Below are 19,958 nucleotides of genomic sequence, written 5' to 3'. Positions count from 1 at the left end.
CCAATGAAAAAACAAGAAACGCACACTATATATATATATACATTATATCAGGTTTTGAAAAATCATTACTAGGTAATTTCAATGATCATAACTTCCCTATCCTCCTTTTGGAGTATAAGATAATGTACGCATATATATGGACGATGACTATTGATTATTTTTGAAACGATGCTGCATATAACATCTGCTAACATAGTATTCAATTCAATTATATTTAAATAGTTTACAATACGAGCTCAATCAAGTAATTTTCGCCATAACGATTGCATGCTTTATTCATTGTTCTATCACAGAACAAAAACAAATGCCTTCATGTACCAAATCAAGACCAAAATTTATTGTCTTTAATCAACCAAAGAGGAAAGAACAGAAGAAATAAAAGAAATACTTATACATTTATGTTTTCTATCTATGTAATATGGAGATTAGTAGAGTGTAGTCTATAATCCCGATAAAGCACATCAGTTGTCATAAATCACGTGATATTTATGACTTCGTTCACGATTCGTTCATTCCGACTGCCCATCAGAAATTATCTCAATCCTATCTGATTGATGATTCATCAATCGAGCAATTCATTCCAAATGTTGGTAGGGAATTGTGTTACAATCCAATGATGGGTTTTATATAATAGTTTAAGACACTCATTTTAATATGTTAACTCAAATATTTTTTAATACTTTGAATTTTAACCCTTAACGCGTGGGGGATCAGATCGGTGGATCACAAATTAGGACTAATAGGCTTTGTTATGTAAACTGTTTATGTTTATATGCTTGTATATTTACAGTAACGCTCTGTTGTAGGATTATCAGATCGTTTTTTATTTAATTATAACAATTTTTTATCATTCGCCCGTGGCTCAGTTACCGATGACTTCTGAGTTTCAAACATCAACACAACGAGCTGAACAACGAATTTCTTGCTCTTGCGCTAAAAATCCTAACAAATTCGATATATTTTTAAATTAAATTTTAGAAACAGATTTTCATTCTATTGCAAAGATTACGAATAAAAATTAAATATATGCTTTGTCGATTTCTGAACTCTATACAGTTAATATTTACGAACTAAATAGATTTACTTTTAATACAGTAAAAAAATGCTGTTTTTGAACCGTATGCTACGTATACGCTAAAAATTGTCTCTTTGCCAATTAGTTGTTTGTTAATTGGTAAAACTGTATTTATTATAGCTAAAACAAAAAGAAGCATTTTTTTAAAATCCATTGTCTCTTTAAGTTTGAAACATCAAATCTTTCTATAAAGTTATTTTTCGAAGAATAAAATTTCATATCCTCATAGGGTCTTTAAAAAATCATAAGGTCTCATAATCAATCACAGGGCCTTTAAAAAATTAAAAAGTTGCAGAAAAAATAAGAAAATAAGATGTATTTTAGTTAATTAGTATTCAGCACCACGCTTAATATTTCCGAATAAATGAATTTAGTTATGAAATCTTTGGTCTTAAAAATCGGCCTTAAATGACTAAATAAATAAATTAAAGGCGTAATTTAAAGACGAAAGTTTGAGCTGGGATATCCTGGTCGGTAGGGCGCTGGGCCTATGTCCGAGAGTTCGTGGGTTCGAACCCCGCCAGGCGAAGATTCCCCGTGTAGTAAATGGTTACAGGTGCACGTTGAATCTGTCGACTCGCAAAGTCCTTCATGGTCCCATAACAAATCAATACCTCTGGGGGTACCCGATTGGAGACCTATCGTTCTCTGATTCAAGTCAAAATTACGATCTGTGGATGAATGAATGGATGTATGAATGGGTCAGCCCTATAAAACGGGCTGTGACGTGTGCGTGTGGCTGAAGACGAATTCTTGGCCATAGGTTGGCGCCAATGAAAAAACAAGAAACGCACACTCTGCCTTAAATTTGCTCGGTTTCACCAAGCAGGCTTGCCCGCGTGGCAAGTAGCATTAGAAACAACAACAAAACGAAAGCTGATAAAAAAAAGAAGTCCTTAGCTTTTTATCATAACCAATATTGGAACCAATTTTAATTTTTTGATTACCGTATGAACCCTGATTATGTCATTTCAATTCTAGAGACCTAATATATTATGATAGAAACCTAGTTATTTACTTATTTTGCAGATTCAAATCTTGATGAATATCAGTGTATTTTAGCCGTGGAGATGAATTCTATAATACCATAACGGAAAATGAATAACTGTATGAGTTAGATTCATGCAGTGACTTCATGAAACATATTTTTAAAACTTTTGTCAAAAATATGGATTCGAAAGTTATGAATTAAATTTGTACATTAGATTTAAGTGTATTATTGTTTGTACATTACATTACGAAATTCATTCTTTACATTTTTCATGGTTAACTGTATGAAATGTGTTATTTTCCAATTTTTTAACCTTTCCATTTTTTTATAGTATTTGATGACCAACTTACCTCGACATTAAGGTAAGATGGACACTAGTAAATTTATTTTCAAAATTTTTTTTCTTCATATTTTGTTCTCAATAATTTTTTATTTTCTGATCGAAATACGTTGACTAGGCGTATGAGAATTTAAAATATGCATAAACATTTCTTGTATCTCTATTCTTAATACTTCACTTTGATTTGAACAAACTATAGCCATCTATTCTTGCCTTGCCCTATATATATAGGGTGGTGATTACAAAACACCCTATGTTTGGTTTTTCTTGTCCTAGATAAATGTATACATTAAAATGATTTTGTACTATTATCGTACCTTTTAAAAAAAATATATAGGGATATTTTTTCAAAGGGTGCTAAGATGTGGTAGTTTAAACCCAGATTTTTTTAAAATCAAATTTTGTGTAATGTAATTCAAAAACATATAAAAGGATTTGAGTTATAAATGCAGGGCTCACAGCAAAATGAAAAGAATCATTTTCTAAAGGTAATAAAGATGTGCAGTTGACAGAACTATTCTGACACGCCCCATTCATTTTGAAAATTGATATTACTTTAGTATGGATGTTGACATTAAACGAGATAAAAAAATATTTGTAAGTAGGACGTTTTTAAAAGCATTGTTTCATCTTGTCATTTTTCTTTTATGGTTAGAAAAGAGATTAAAATGTTGGCAAAGATCATGGAGCCTAAACTTATGTCAATAGAAACTGAGAAACAAAATGGTTGAGATGTTGAAGTATGTTTTCTTTGATTCAACTTACTTGTCCTATTACGGTCACTAAACATGTTAGCTAGATAATGATTTAACATGAAAAGAATGAACTTTTTCCTACTTCGAAGAAGAAATGATGTACAGTTGCATATTATATTAATTTTTTTCTTTGCATATATATATATATATATATATATTCAAAAGTTCTTCTTTGTTTTGAGTAATTAAAAGTAGGTTTCTCATCAGCCGTTGTAAATAACTTCAAAATGAATATTTTTTGGAATTTTCGTTCTTTTCCTAAGAAATTCGATTTTTGGCTTTAGGAAGTAGTGCAGCCATAACAAAACAAAAACAAGAAAAAAAGAACAACTATTAGCAATATTTAGAATTACTTCAATCGAAAAATGTTTGGCCGTGTTTCAAACCCCGCAAAAGTTACTCGAAAATGGCCATTTTTTGGTCTTTGCATTGTTCCTATCAGAAATTTATAAAATACCCTTTTCCTTTTCTTTGTCCAGCATCTGAAGCTTTTCCTGCAAAAACATAGTTTCACCTCCGATGGGGAAAAAAGATGTTCAGAATAATTCTATACCTCTACTCACGAAGTTTTATCACTTTCATGCAAACTACATGCTCGTATACGTAACGGCTTGGTAGCAAAACTATAATGTATATATATATATATACAATATGCTAATACATCTATATTATAGATATTAATAGCATAATAGCATGCCGGCCAGGTGGCCGAGTGATTAACTGCAAAGCCAGTGGCTGCGGGTTCGAATCCCGATCTGGGCATGGATGTTTCTCTCTCTCTGTGCTGTCTTCTGAAGTGTGAATGTATGAATGTGGCCCACCCTATGAACGGGTATTTGTGGCAGTGTGGAGTGGGTAATATTGCTCGCCTCCGTGACTTTGGTTTACAGGAGCCCACTGGGTAACGATAAATGAGCAACACTTCCGGCATCTTCTAAGGCAAAGAACGAAAGTTCAGTGCCTGCCGTTATTAAAAAATAAAAAAAAAATATTAATAGCATTTGAAACTTTTCCGATAATTTGCGCAATTCTTTGGCGTATTTTTGAGCTGAAGATAATAAACCTTGAATGAGCCTTGTTGAGAACATTATTTATAGCGTTTGCTCTATTGCTAAATGACAGCGCAGCCTCAAAAATTCTCAACGTGATAAAAGTGTTTTGGAAAATAAAACTGCATGATGTAAAAGGAAGCGAAAATGGTACCAAGAGCTTCTAGGAAGTGAACTTTATAAAATATACACAAAAAGTTGTAGAAGGTCGGAATATTTTCCCAAATACAATTTTCAAGTAAATAAGACTCGTTAAACTCCATCCTCTGAGTGGCTCGGATTGGATGGTTAACCGTATAAAGCTGAGGAGCACGGGTGCCACAAGCAGTTAAATTTCGCAATAAGACTACCAAGTTGAACTCCAGCAGACGAGCGGTCTATCCACTGAGCCACCACAGCTCTATAAATACATGCATATTTAATTTTATAACTGTCACTGAACAGCCGACCCAATTTTTGGGTTTTCGTCTACTAATGTTCAACTCCATTGCCTTGTAATTTTGAACCTAATATAAAAGACAAGGGAACTCCTGGATCGAGTATTTGGATAAATTTGCCTTCGTGGAGGACTTTTTGATGGAGCTAACCCGCATTTGCGTTACATGGAGAGGAAGACCACGAGAACCTCCCACGGTTAGACTGACGGCAAGGGGTCTCTAACCCCTGATCGGTCTACCACTGAGGATATTTTACGTCAGCACTGTGGTCAGTGCAAGCCGTATGCGGAATTCGTATCGGCCAGACATCGCTGAGATTTGAACCCGGTTCACCTCTATGGACGCTTTATCCCTTGAACCATAATATATGCATATTAATATCCACCGTTGAACAGCCAACCCAATTTTGGGTTTACGACTACTAATGTTCAATTACGTAGCCTTGTATTTTTGAACCAATCCAGAAGACAAGGAAATTCCTGGATCAGTACCCGCAGAGGTATTGATTTGTTATGGGAACATGGAGGACTTTGCGACTCGACAGATTTAACGTGCATCAGTCACCATTTACCACACGGGAAGTTTTCGGCTGGCCTGGGATAGAACCCACGAACTCTTGGACATGGGCCCAGTGCCCTACCAACCTGATGGCTATCCCGGCTCAATATATGCATATTGAAGTAAGCTATGTACTAAAAAAGCAAAATTAATGGAGTAAAGGTACTTATTCGACTAGAGGAACCGTGAAAAATTAATTAACGTTGATAATATGCATTAATTGAAATAAAAAATATTCCTATGTACATGAAAAGCAATGTTAATGGAGAAAAAATACTTATTCATTTTAGGGAACCACCGTAAAAATTGCCATATTATTATTGACATATTATGATGACTTAATTAATGCTGTTAATATGTATTAATTGAAATTTTAAAAAAAATAATCTATGCGCTAAAAAGCAAATTTTATGAAGATAAATGGGAAAACCGTTTAGGGGAACCGCAGAAAATCGTGGTATGCAAATGATACTTAATTAATTTTGGTAATATGTACTATTGTTATTATGGTAATTGGTTCAGTTTTTATAAGAATTCTACAACGATTTTCCGTTAATTTCAGAAAATATTTTTGTATGTGATAGCAAAGATAGTGTATTAATATTTTGATGAAATAGAATTAACTATCTATAAATATTTTAAACAGTATTAAGGTCATGTCAAGAAATGGTCATCCTCTAAACTCCTTATCAAGATTATGTTTTTAAAATTTCGAGTTTAGTTCGCGACCACTGATAAATAAATTCACACAAAACTCAAATAATGTAGGGTATGTAATAGATTCCGAATATAGATACAATAGAATGTTAGATTTGCTAATTATTAAATTGCACCAATATTTAGCAATTTTAATAAAGATACCATGAAAATAGATCACTAACGGCCCCTTTGAAAGGAATAAGTATCGGAAAAAATTATTGTTGGTAAATTTTGGTGGTAAATTTTGACTAACATGAATTGATCAAGAGCAGCATCATGACAAATGACACTGAATACTGTTAATCTTTATTTTGAGGAAATGAACTACAAAAAACATGTTTTGCTGAATTTAATGACGTAAGGATAAAAGGTATATAAATAAATGATGGAATTTATTTTAGCTTTGTTAATTGAGTCGATGCCTTTGTCCGTGATTCAGTAATGTTTTTCAGTACTGATTTATTAATTATTTTCTTCTTTTATTCATCCCATACGAAATACGGATTCTACAACATGTTTCATAAAAACATAAAATATTTGATTTACTACTTATAAAAATTTCACCTGCAATTGGAGCGATTCTGGCACATATGACTTATAACAGTAGTACACTTTTTAATTTGGAACAGAAAATAAAGAATATATATATAAATAAATAAAGAAAACATTAACTTGAATATGCATCATGCTCAACCGTTTTGCCAATGTTTAAATATAAAATATAAGTTACCTGATACAGTAAGCATCATAGTATGACATAACATTGTTATCGACATGTGGTAGTAATTATATTCTGTATCATTATTTTTATTGTTTTGAAAGATTGAAATATTTCCCTTTAGTTACTATTTAACTATTTATAGAAAAATTTTAAGATTACTATTTTAGATTTCAAGTTAGCATTTTAAAAAAATTAAGCTACTTACACTCTATTCAGATTGACAATGTATTCACACAAATTTGCACTTATTGCTAAATTATATCGGTATATGCAGAAAAGTAAAGCCTTCATCCACTTATCACAAAAATAAAAATTCTCCCATTCCCTAAGTTAGACCGCTAAAATTTGGAACATGTAATCTTTAAGAGATAAATAGAAAAACTAAAAACGTTTCATTTCGATATTTTGTAATGATCGAGATAATTAGCGCAATGACCAGTAATGTTTAAATAACACGTATTTACCAAGAAAGAGGTCTCAAATTTGGACCATGTAGTTCTTATCAGACATGAAGAAAACTAAAAAATATTCATTCCGATATTTTGTAACTATAGAGGTAATTAGCCTAATAAACAGTAAAGTTAAATAGTATAAAGAAAAACTTAAAAAGTTTCATTTCGATATTTTGTAATTAGAAGGGATAAACCCCAAATGAAAGTTATACTAATTAAAAGTAAGTCACTGACATAGAAATCCCGAATTTAAACCACGTGTTCTTTATCAGAAAAGGGAAGAAACTAAAAAGGTTTCATTTCATTACTTTGTACTTCTTGGTGCAATTATATGAACCGGTGTAATTATTTTCTTGATTAACAGCAGTGCTAAATAATACGTTTAAGTTTACCACAAAGACAGAAGTCTTACACTTCGACCACTTGTTCCTTAACGGACAAAAGGAGACACTAAAAAAGTTCTCTTTCGATATTTTATTTTATTTAATAACCGTCTGTGAACAGCTGACCGAATTTTTCAGTTTACGACTGTCAATGTTCAACTCCGTATCCTTGTAATTTTGAACCCAATCCAGAAAACAAGGGAACTCCTCATCTAGTATGCGGAAAAATTTGTCTTCGGGAAGGAATTTTTGTTGCAACTAACCCGCATTTACGTTACATGGAGTGGAAAAGCACGATAACCTCTCACGGTTAGCCTGGCGGCAAGGAGACTCTAACCCACGATTCGTCTACCACTGAGGATATTTCACGTTGGCACTTTGGTCGGTGCGAGCCGAGTGCGGAATTCGAATCAATCAGTCATTGCCGGGATTCGAACACGGTTCACCTGATTGGTAGGCGAGTGCTCTATCCCCGGCTCTGTTTCGATATTTTTTTTTCTATAACCGTCTTTGAACAGCCGACCCAACTTTATGGGTTTACGACACTAATGTTCAACTCCGTAATCTTGTAATTTTGAACCCAATCCAGAAGACAAGAGAACTCCTGAATCGAGTATTGGGAGAAATTTGCCTTCGTGGAGGACNATCCAGAAGACAAGGGAACTCCTGGATCGAGTATTGGGAGAAATGTTTTGATGGAGCTAACCCGCATTTGTGTTACATGGAGAGGAAGACCACGAGAACCTCCCACGGTTAGCCTGACGGCAAGGGGACTCTAACACATGAACCGTCTACCACTGAGGATATTTCCCGTTGGCACTGTGGTCGGTGCAAGCCGGATGTGGAATTCGTATCGACTGGGATTCGAACCCGGTTCGCCTCATTGAAAGGCGAACGCTCTATCCCCTGAGCCATCGTGATTCTGTTTCGATATTTTGTAAATATTGGGGTAAATAGCATAACTAACAGTAAAGCCAAATAACACATTTTTACCGAGATAGAAGACATAGATTAGGGTTTGAGCTCTCTATTAGATAAATCGCAAAGCTAAATAATTTCATTTAAATATTTCGCAATTAATAAGATAATTAGGGGTTGCTAACCTAAAGCCATTAATTGTTGAATTGTAAAGGACAATGTGTTTGTGGAACCACAGAGCGGCGAGTTCCTGTCGGCGAACCAGCTGGTCGCCGCGGGCCCCGTTGTTAGTAAAAGATAGTAATAAAAGATAGCAGGGGGGGGGAATAAGGGAGGGGAAGGAGTAATAATTATTTTTTAAATGTTCTTGAATTTCAAATTAACGAATTTTAGTCATACAAATATTGATATCTACCTGTATTTCTTTTAATGAACTTAATATGCAATGAAATACTAAATTAAAAGTCAATAAATTTGAGTTGGAAAAAAAATATTCCTCATATTATTATATAACATTAAACTTCAAAAAAAAATAAGAATTTTTTTTCTTAATTTTTTCTTATTTTTTAAGTTTAAATTTATTGAAAGTTTGAATTCAATCCAATGAATTAAATTTAATGAGTTTAAATTTAATTAAAACTGAAAATTAGCAGTGTTACAATTAAAAAACAAAAATCGACAAAGCTATTTTTTAACTTAAAACAATCTACAATTAACTACCATGAGTATGTAACAGAATGGAAGAGTAACGGAGAAAAAGAAACTGAAATAAAAAGAAACTGCAAGTCATTACTTGGACAGGTTTTAATGAAAATAAGTATTTATACAAAACTGAAAAGTATAATTTGATCTTATTACTTGATTAAAAACTTCATTCGCTTTAAAAATATACAAATTGGAAATAACAATCGTTTCAAGCTCTCAAAAACAGGCGCCCATTTTCACGACTTGCTAGACGTATATTTTTGGAGCGAATGAAGTTTTTAATCTATTAATGCGTAACCGCTTCAGTTTCTTAGGATTATTTATTTAATAATTTGATCTTCGAACAATACACTTAAAACAGTTATGCTAGTAAAGGGGAAAGTCAATGAAGCATCTTTACCTTGTTAAAGCTCAATTTTCATAGAATTCCGCAAATCGCATTGTGCCATAAATAAAATTAAGTTAATGAAAATTAGGTCATTTGCAATTTAAAAAAAGAGGTTAATTGAATTACGTTATTATATTAAAAGACTTATAAATAAAACAAAATTATTAGATTTTTCCTATTTTTAAAAATAAATTATTAATCATAGTAGCTACTGCATTAGACCCGTTAATACACACAAAAATGAATGAAGTTATAGATCTTGACACAATAATGGTAATAAAATTGGAAATATTTTCGCAAAACCCATTTTGAAGATTATTCATAAATTTAAAATATCATCAGGAAGGATAAAAAAATACGACATGTAACAAGTTGAGTATAGATGCAGACTAAGTTAAATAAGAGTTGCCTCTACTAAGTATTGCCTGTAAGTTAAGTAAGAGGCAAAGAAGGCTGGGATATAACAATTTAGTTGTATCTGATGTATTAAAACGGTATTACACAGGCATTATTTTTAAAATATTAAGTCCTTTACTAAAAAAATTTTGCAGAATAATTGGCATGCGTAAAAATGCTATTTGGAATTTTATTTGTTAATTAAAATTATTAAAAGTATCGGGACATCAAAAGTACGAGTTTTTTGAAAATGAACCAAATATTTTTAACATTTCAAGATAAGTTTATTGAAAATAATGAGAAAAAAAAAAATAGTGCGTGGAGTCCCTCCGCGCGGAAGAAGTTAAACTTCGCAACCTGCGACGTAAATTGTAGAAGAATCAGCAGTCGTAGAAGGATCACTATTTCTATTCAACGACTCTTTTTCCTGCTCCGCTCGCTTCCGCGCTCTGTAATCACGGTAATATTGTGCATTTTTGCCTCGTGAACCAGTGGAAGTGCTCGTGGTTGTCTCATCGTCTCGCCCTGGAAAATGTNTATGGATGCAGACTAAGTTAAATAAGAGTTGCCTCTAAGTGAAATAAGAGGCAAAGAAGAATGGGACATAACAATTTAGTTGTATCTGACGTGTTAAGAGATAAAAAAAAAATACGACCCATAACAAGTTGAGTATGGATGCAGACTATGTTAAATAAGGTCTCTACTAAGAATTGCCTGAAGTTAAATAAGAGGCAAAGAAGGCTGGGACATGACATTTTCGTTATATCTGACGTATTAAGAGATAAAAAAATACGACTTTTAACAAGTTAAGTATGGATGCAAACTTAGTTAAATAAGAGTTGCCTCTACTAAGTATTGCCTGTAAGTTAAATAAGAGGCAAAGAAGGCTAGGACATGATATTTTCGTTATATCTGACGTATTAAGAGATAAAAAAATACGACTTTTAACAAATTGAGTATGGATGCAAACTCAGTTAAATAAGAGTTGCCTCTACTAAGTGTTGCCTGTAAGTTAAATAAGAGGCAAAGAAGGCTGGGACATAATAATTCAGTTGTATCTGATGTATTAAACCGGTATTAGACAGGCATTATTCTTAAAATATTAAGTCTTTTAGTAAAAACATTTTGTAGAATAGTTGGAATGCGTAAAAATGTTATTTGGAATTTTATTTTAGTAATTAAAATCATTAAAAGTATCGGGACATCAAAAGTACAAGTTTTTTGAAAATGAACCAAATATTTTTAACATTTCAAGATCATTTTATTGAAAATAATGGAAAAAAATGCAATCACTTTTTATATTTAGAGACTTAACAATATTCAAGTTAAAAAGTCATTATTACTTGTGATTTTAAAGTTCGTCTCGAAATTGAATCATTTACCGATTTTACATTTTCAAACCATTATCAGGAAAATATTTTCGCATAAATAGTTTTATTTCATAGCAGACTTTACTCAAACAATTTGCATAATAACTTGTCTTATAAACGTGATTACTTCCAATTGATTTCCAAACTTTTAGCATTAACCCCAAACTTTTCCTTAAAAATATGCCTAACGACCATTATATTTCTAATTCAATCTCGAGTCGGTTAAACTATCAACGTTTTATTTTCGTTCTTATTTTTGGCTTGTTTTAAGATATTGTACCGTTTAAATAGGCAAGTTTCGCGAAAAATGCGACGACTCATTAAAAAACACTTACTCATTTATTTTCATTGCAGAATTTATAAAGTTTTGTGTTAGGTTAAACTGTTTTAATATGCCTCTGCCCATATAAATGAATGTCTAACTTTGCAATTTGATTTACACCAGTGAAACAAATATACATAGAGCGTGGGTGGCCAAGCTCGTTAATAGTTGAGCCATTTTTCAAAATTTGAAATTTTTCGCGAGCCGCAATCAAATACGTATTTAAAAGGTATGAAAAAGGGTATTAAAATTTTTTTTTGCATAAATTATATTTATTGAGAACATATAAGGGAAAGTACAAAACGCGTGTATTGAGTTTAAATGTTAAAAACTAAACAAATTTATTTTACTTCTCTTGATAATTCTTTAAAATTTGGTGAATAATTGGTGTCAGTAATTCTTTGAGATGTTGGTTAGTTAATACTGATCGGTTTTTGAATTTCACGAATTTTAAAGTGGAATAAAATGATTCACATAAATACGTTGTACCGAATATTGAAATAATTCAACAATCAGCCTTTTTTAATTCAGGATACTTCGATTCTGGTACAAATTTCCAAAATTCAGTAATCGACGTCGTCTTATATTTTAATTGTAGAGATTGATCTTCTTGCATCTCTATTAATTCTAATTCTCCAGATGCTTTTTGTGTCATAATTATATTGGAAATGGAAAACTCGCCTTGAATTGAACAACGTGGCACACAGTCTTTCATATTTGTTCTCAGTAATTTAAAAGACATTTTGAAACACATACGGAACGATAATAATTTTTTTTAAATATAATAGCACAAAAATTAAAAGGGAACTCGGGTACATTTATCGAGAGCCACAAATAATTCTTCAAAGAGCCGCATGTGGCTAACGAGCCGCAGGTTGGCCACCTCTGACATAAAGTGTTCCAGAAAGATTGTTCTCGATGCATATTTTTAAAAATTCTTGGCAAACATGGAGACAAAAAACATGCGCATCGAGGAATGTAAATTTATTGTTTAAGAAGGAAAAACGAAATCTGATAAATCATAATTAAGGAAAGCGAGTATACAAAACCAACCTAAATTTTTCGTTGTGAAACGTGAAGGTGTTACAAATAATCAAATCTTCTCTGTTTTCTCTGCTATGAAACAGGCGTTTCGTACATCCGCGTATCTCAATTATGATTTGTCAGATTTTTGATATCGTTTTAGTCTTTTCGTTCTCTTAATCTTTGCAAGACCCCAGCGTGCATACTTTTTGTGTTCATGTATGATAAAGTTTCTAAAAATATATATAAACGGAGGTTTCTTAAGATCACTCCTATATAAAGACCTAAGAGCCGTGATGGCTCAGGGGATAGAGCCTTCCAATGAGGTGAACCGGGTTCGAATCCCAGAGAAGGCTGGTCGATACGAATTCCGCATCCGGTATGCACCGATCGCAGTGCTGACGTAAAATATCCTCAGTGGTAGACGGATTATGGGGAGTCCCCTTGCTAACCATAGGTTTTCGTGGTGGTTTTCCTCTACATGAAACGCAAATACTGGTTAGTTCAATCAAAAAGATCTCCACGAAGGCAAATGTCTTCCAATACTTGATCCAGAAATTCCCTTATCTTCTGGATTGTTAGTAGCCGTAAACTCAAAGAATTGGGTTGGCTGTTTAACGACAGATATGGATCAGTCTGTGTAGGGACCGAGCGTGTGCGGTATTGATCCTCGTTAAACTGTTCTACCGTAAAGTGCTCGACTTCGCGTGCAGGTCGTCGGGCTACCGAAGCGGGGGTGCCATCCCCTCTGCAGAGGATCAAAAGTGTGATGGCATGTCTTCGGATCATCCTCAGGGATGTTTCCAAGACCGTCGCCAATAGCCCATTGTGCCGCTCTAGTGCGACGTAAATGAACAACAACAACAACAACGACAGTTATAAAATATTTAAAAAATTGAAAACCTGAATTGATTCTTTTGATTTGCTTCTCTCTTTCCGTCCTTATATCTTCCCCGATTATTCTCTCTCCGTATAAATAAATTGGCGAGGTGTTCAATGCATGTATTTTGACCAGCGCCATCTAGTGGTAGTTCTTGGAATAAAAGGTAACTGCTGAATTGACCAGCTTTCTGAGATTACAGATATCAGAGACTTGTGCGAAAGAGCTTTTTTTTAATGTATATATTTTCCTTTTTCTAAGTAATTTCTTTCAATTAGAAAATAATACTTACATTTAAAAAGAAAACTAAGGTAGAAAAATACCAAAATATTGCTCTGTATAAAATAAAATACATTTAAAAAAAAACAACTCATAAACATTTCCACTCATTTTGTTGAAATTTTGTATTTCGTCAATTAAATTACATGGTTTAAAAGCACGTTAAAAAGTTATACCTTAAAATTAAACTTTTTCAACAATATTATAAATATTTTTTAAAAATTACTGTTGTAGGTTTCAATTAACAAATTGCCTATGAATAAACAAATTTGAAGAAATGAGCAAAAATTGTTGCCTTTTCATAAAATATTTCCTAGATACGAGGAAATATGTAAACTTAACATAAAGGGGTACAAATTTTTAACCATTTTTCTGACTATATAGACTGAAATAGAAAAAACAACGCAAGTGATAGATTTTGCAGAGAATTGGCCTAATAATTATTTTGTTTCTATTGTAAATGCTATGAAAGTTAAAATAGAATTTTTAAAAAAAACTGATGAACAAAAAATTTATTTTTGAAGAAAGTTTTTATAGAACAGGTAGCTTATGATACAAAAGTGACAAATATATAAAAATCTCAATTTTGAATTTTTTGTCGCTTACGTTGGTTTTTCTACTGCAGGACAAGGTAGGCTCCCAGGGTGCTGCTAGACATCATACTTTGACGCAAAATCTGGCGGAAAAAAATTTATGTTTATTCTCAGAACGTACGTTTTTTGCGACCCATTTCGAAATCTGATTGATATTTAGCACTGATTAAGTAACATATTTCAAGTAAAAGCTTAAAATTTTTAACTTTGCTATATGGTACGTGCAAGGGCGCCGGCAGAATAATATAAAAGGGGGTGCAACCCTCTAACAAACTACTCCCACCCCCTAAAAAAAGTATTCTGTTACATTTTGTTTTGTTATTACATATACTTCCATCTGTTAATTTTTTTCATCTATTTTAATCGAGAAAATTCTTATGAATCCCTCGAATATACATAGATTTAGTTATTCAGGCCACACCGTTTTATCCAGCTGTAACGGGGAGACAGTCAAAATTGGCCTAACTCTTCCAGCTACTACGTGCACTATTAAACGCACTTTTAGTACATTGCGAAGCATTAAAACATGGAATCGGTTTACAATGTCTCACGAGAGATTAAGTAGTTTGTACATGCTCAGTGTGCATAAGAAAAGATGACTCAGAATTCATTGAAAAAGTTATAAACAGATTTGGACAGCTGACAAGACGATTACAATTCTTGTTTGATTATAAAATTTTTTAATTGTTATGTATCAATAATTACTTAATTATTTGTTCTTGAATAAAAATATTTTGAATAAAAAAATTTTATAATCAAATTTTTTTCTGTATCTCTTTAATTGTTTAAAAAAAGCCAGGGGGGTGCAAGTGCACCCCCTTGCACCCCGCTGCCGGCGCCCTTGGGTACGTGATCACAAAAATAAAAGTTATTATCTTTTTAGGAAATGGTTAATATCTTTTTATGGAAAATTTGCTTTTAATATTTATCTAGAGCCAAAAATTATTATTCTATTGTTTTTAGTAATCATCCCATTATTGTCATTAGTTTACTTAATTATTTTTTTACAAAAATAAGTTAACACAAATGTTTCTATCTCATGTTAACTTTTCTTTTTTTCAAATACTAGCTGAATATTCGTTCTACGCATGGGCAACTCTTCAAGCGAAGATAAGATATATTTACGTGTGTATAAAACATTTGATAAGTGGTTTTATAATTCAACTTGCTGAATACCTGTTTTCAGAACTGTGTGAATAAAATAAAGTAAATTAATCAGATCTGACCAACACTACGAAGTCATGTTCAAAACTGAAAGGAATACACCTACACAATTAAAAAATTTAGTAGAAGAACCAGGTAAGTAGCACTCTCAAAGAATTTGGTATGCGAACTATTATATTGCCAATTTAACAGAAGACGGGATTAATAATTATTTGCCTTATTTTAGTTACCCCTGCCTAATTTGAAATAAAAATCAGGCAAGCATACTAAAAACTAATGTGGATTTTTTGTGTTAAGACTAAAGTGAGATCAAAAAAATTTCTCACATCAGAATGATATTTCGTTATGAGTATTCAAATTTTTTTTTAATCTTAGCTTTTATTATGTTATGAGAGAGAATTATTAAAAAAAAGAAACAACTGTGGTATTTAACAGAAAAGCAGCGTTGTCTGGTTAATCGAAAATAAGAAACTTCTAAATTTACATCCAAAAAGAATTCAGAAAGATCCATTAAATTGCTGCATTTGTGAATGAGTAGTTATAGTTCTTCTTTGTAATGAGTTTTATAAAGTTCATATTTTAACATTGGTTGGATTCGATGATTCAGTGTTCAAAATAAATAATTAAAAGCTGAACACGTGAAAAACATTTAATTAAGCGATCGGATTTTGACATACTAAGATGCAATCTAAATAGTTCAAGGTCTAAGTTTAAATTAGCAAATTGATTATTTGTGCGAAGACGATAAAAGTATTCTTCAGTTTCTAAATTCGACGCAAAAAATATACATACTTTATTTGAAAAAACATACTCGTTTTTGGTCGAATTCGAATGTTTGATTCTCAAAGTGTGGTAGCTGCAATCTAGAATATGTGGTTTCAATAGTTTTGTCAAGTTTGCAATCGAATGTTTGAATCCCTTACTCTTAATTTTTTTTGTGTATTTTGTTCTGCAACTGGAAATTTGAGCGAACTAAAAAGATATTTGTGAGCAGTTATAAGACTCATTCATCAAAAATAATTCCACGTAAAAAATAATTTTTTATACGTTAAATTAATACCGGAAATTTTAGTTTGTGACAGTTTATGTACATTTTCTTTATTCGATTCCTAATCTTAAGTTATTTTTCTTAAAACTTGACTAAAAAAAAATTTAATCGTAAGTACCTGAAAGACGAAACAAATGCTTTTAAAAATATATAATTGCGGTTAACAAATAAAACTATGAACTTAACCCTCTGAAAAAGATTTTTTTTTATAAGCAATAAGATGCGCAAATAAAATAATATATTTATACTTAATTATAGAAACTTGAAATTTCACAAATTATCTTTTTATTAATTAATTATTATTATGCTATTTTTTGCTTTGATGAAATTATTAATCTTAAATTCTAATTTTCGAAAAAGTCTTTTTGTAACTGCTTCAAAGACAAACCCAATGTTTTCAAAAATTACTTTAAAAGTTAAAATTAATTAAGTACGTTACTTTATTCAGTACATTTATAACCAAAATTATATACTTACCCTCAATTCTGGAAATTTTAGTTTTCAAATTTTATCTTTCTTTTCTTTCATCTTAATCCTAAATCGTTATTCTTTAATTCCATTTATGCATGTGTAGTGGTGAAACTGGTGCTTTAAAAAATTTATTTTTATAATGAAAAAACTTCAAACTTTATTCTTCGAAAAAACGAATTTTAAAAACGCAATTTTGAAGAAGTAGTGTAATTATATATTCACCCTCAATTTTGGAAATTTTGATTTTCAAATATTATCTTTCTTTTCTTTGAACTTAATCTTTATTATTCTGAAATTCTGATTTCTCTACTTGTAGAGAAGAAACTAGTGCTTTAAAAAGAAATAGAAAAAACNAAAAAAAAAAAAAAAAAAAAAAAAAAAAAAAAAAAAAAACTTTATTCTTTGAAAAAAGAATTTTTTTTAATACACAATTATATGTAGAAGTATAATTATATATTTAACCTCAATTCTAAAAATTTTAGTTTTAAAATATTAACTTCCTTTTTATTTGATCCGAATCCTAAATTTTTTTTTCTTAAATTCTAAATTATCGATTCGATCGATTGAGAGGAGAAACTGATGCTTTTGAAAAAATATTTTTGCCGTAAAAATAATTTTTAACTTTACTCTTTGAAAAAAGAATTTCTTAAATACACAGTTGTATGCACAAGTAAAATTATATATTTACTCTCAATTCTGGAAATTATAGTTTTCAAATATTATCTTTACTTTTTTTGATCCGGTTCTTAATTATTTCTGTAATTCTAATTTCTTTAATACCCAGTTTCTAGAGGTGAAACTAGTGTTTTTTTTTAAAAATATTTTTACAGTAAAAAAAAGTTATAACTTTACTCTTTAAAAAACATTTATTTTAAATTCACAATTATATGCCCAAACAAATTAAAAAACAAATTATTACCCTCAAATCGGGAAATTTTAGTTTTCAAACGTCATCTTTCTTTTATTTGATCCTAACCTATATTTTAAATTCTAAATTACTTATTTGTAGAGAAGAAACTGGTGCTTAAGAAAATATTTTCACAGTGAAGAAAAAGCTTCTTTATTCTTCAAAAAAAGATTTTTTTTTTTAAATTCACAATTTTTTTAAAGTTCAAGTAAAAATATATATTTAACCTCAATTCTAGAAATTATAGTTTTCAAATATTATCTTTCTTTTCTTTGATACTAATCCTAAATTCTTCTTCTGAAATTCTAAATTATCTATTTGCATAAGAAAAACTGAAGCTTTCTAAAAAGTAATTTTACTTTAAAAAAAACTTCAAACTTTATTCTTTGAAAAAAGATTTTTTTAAATGCATAATTATTTGTGCTAGTAAAATTATATATTTCCCTTATTGATAAAAATAAATTAATATTTATAAAAATAATATTAATAAAAATAAATTATATGACAATCATATAATTTATTTTTATTCTAATCCTTAATAATCCTACTAATGTATCTTCTAAATTCCTACTTAAATAGTTCAACGAACAGTTAAATAGGTCTTTCTAGTTCTTAGTATAGAAACGATTTTCGTAAAAGAAGCTATGCTTACCACCTTATCCCGAAGCAAGAATTTTAGAAGGTAGGGAGAGCACGTGTTTCTATGATGACAGGAGCTGGAGACTGAGATTCAATACAGGGAGTGTAGAAGTATTTACTTGAATTGACCCAGAATACACTGCGGCTTGTGACTTTTCCAAAAGTTTTTGGGAACTTTCTCCTGTTTCTTTTTTCCCCTTTTATTTCCTCTTACAAGTTTCTTTTTTCAATATTATATAGTATGAAAGAAACTTTAGAAAATGAAATATGAAGAAAACGAGAAAAACGGTGATGGAAATATGTTATTAAATTACAGGAAATGTTTCGACAGAAATTTTTTTAATTATAATAAAAGAAATTTAAAAAGTTTAAATTTTGTTCCTTTTTTAAAATAAAATCCTTTTTTTAATAGCCAGTTTTTTCCAGCCCATCGATCATATCTGGCAGGGTTAGATACTTGATTGAAATTTCCAGGATATGTTCTTTTTGAAAAACTATTAGACACATGTTTTCTTATTCTTGCAGGAAGTTTTTTTTCTTTCAAAGTTGGGGGGAAGGGTCAGAATTGAAAGATCCTCAGGAATTCTAAGAAAAACGCGTCAATTTCCATGTGGCAATAATTTTTGCAAAACTAGTGAACCACAGCAAAGATCAGTAATTTGTGTTCTACTACTTTCACACTAACTATTAAAACACAAATACTTTAATACAGTTGACTTTTGCCTCGAAGGTCAAAGGTTATTCAAAAATCTTCCAGAAAAAGGCTATTTTCTTAGATTTTGACGATCAGAATATAAATGTGCCAACAATGAACCCCAAATATATAAATTTTGGTAAATAAATACAAATGAGTATTACCTTTAAAAAAAAATCAAGATATGCGTCGTGTCAAGTGCACAATATAAACGTATATCCTTTTAAATAATTTTTGTTTTTATAATCAGATTTTTAAAAAACTAAATGCTAATCCTAATGGTTCAAAAGAGAGATTACTTATAGTAGACGATCAGGACTTGATTTACAAATTTGGAGCTGTATGGCACAGAATTGTAAGGGACCGAACCAAGGCCGTAGCCAGGATACTTTTTCGGGGGGGGGGGATATGGTAAGANCCCTGTTAGCCTTTCTTCTTTAGTAGCATTTCTTGTTGCTGTTTTTACGCGTTTAAGAGTAGAAAAAGTTCTTTCTGCAGTTGCTGTGGTGATTGGCAACGTAGCCAATATTGATAACAAGCAATAAATGTTTGGGAAAAAGATACTGTCACATTCATTGTTGAAAGTGCCGTATCTGGTCTAATAGGGGTTCCCGCAGGTTCCACTTTGATGCCCATACTTCCATTTCTCCCATGAGGTTTTCGATGTCAATGAAATCTGCGCAGATTCGGAAATTGCATAA

The 19,958-nt window shown here is 31.2% G+C and overlaps 1 protein-coding gene across 1 annotated transcript in view; it reads right to left on the bottom strand.

Moving 5' to 3' along the window:
* Positions 1-18,681, bottom strand: part of LOC107449721 (uncharacterized) — a 44,282-nt gene extending 25,601 nt beyond the window's left edge. The window contains exon 1 of the mRNA XM_043051545.2: positions 18,577-18,681. The gene's annotated coding sequence lies outside the window, so the exon portion shown is untranslated. The remainder of the gene's footprint in view (positions 1-18,576) is intronic.
* Positions 18,682-19,958: the final 1,277 nt, after the last annotated feature.

This window comes from Parasteatoda tepidariorum, chromosome 7, assembly GCF_043381705.1.
Source record: "Parasteatoda tepidariorum isolate YZ-2023 chromosome 7, CAS_Ptep_4.0, whole genome shotgun sequence".
NCBI classification, from domain to species: Eukaryota; Metazoa; Arthropoda; class Arachnida; order Araneae; family Theridiidae; genus Parasteatoda; species Parasteatoda tepidariorum.
The sequence above is the reverse complement of the archived record's forward strand: the minus strand, read 5'-3'. Positions and strand labels throughout refer to the sequence as shown.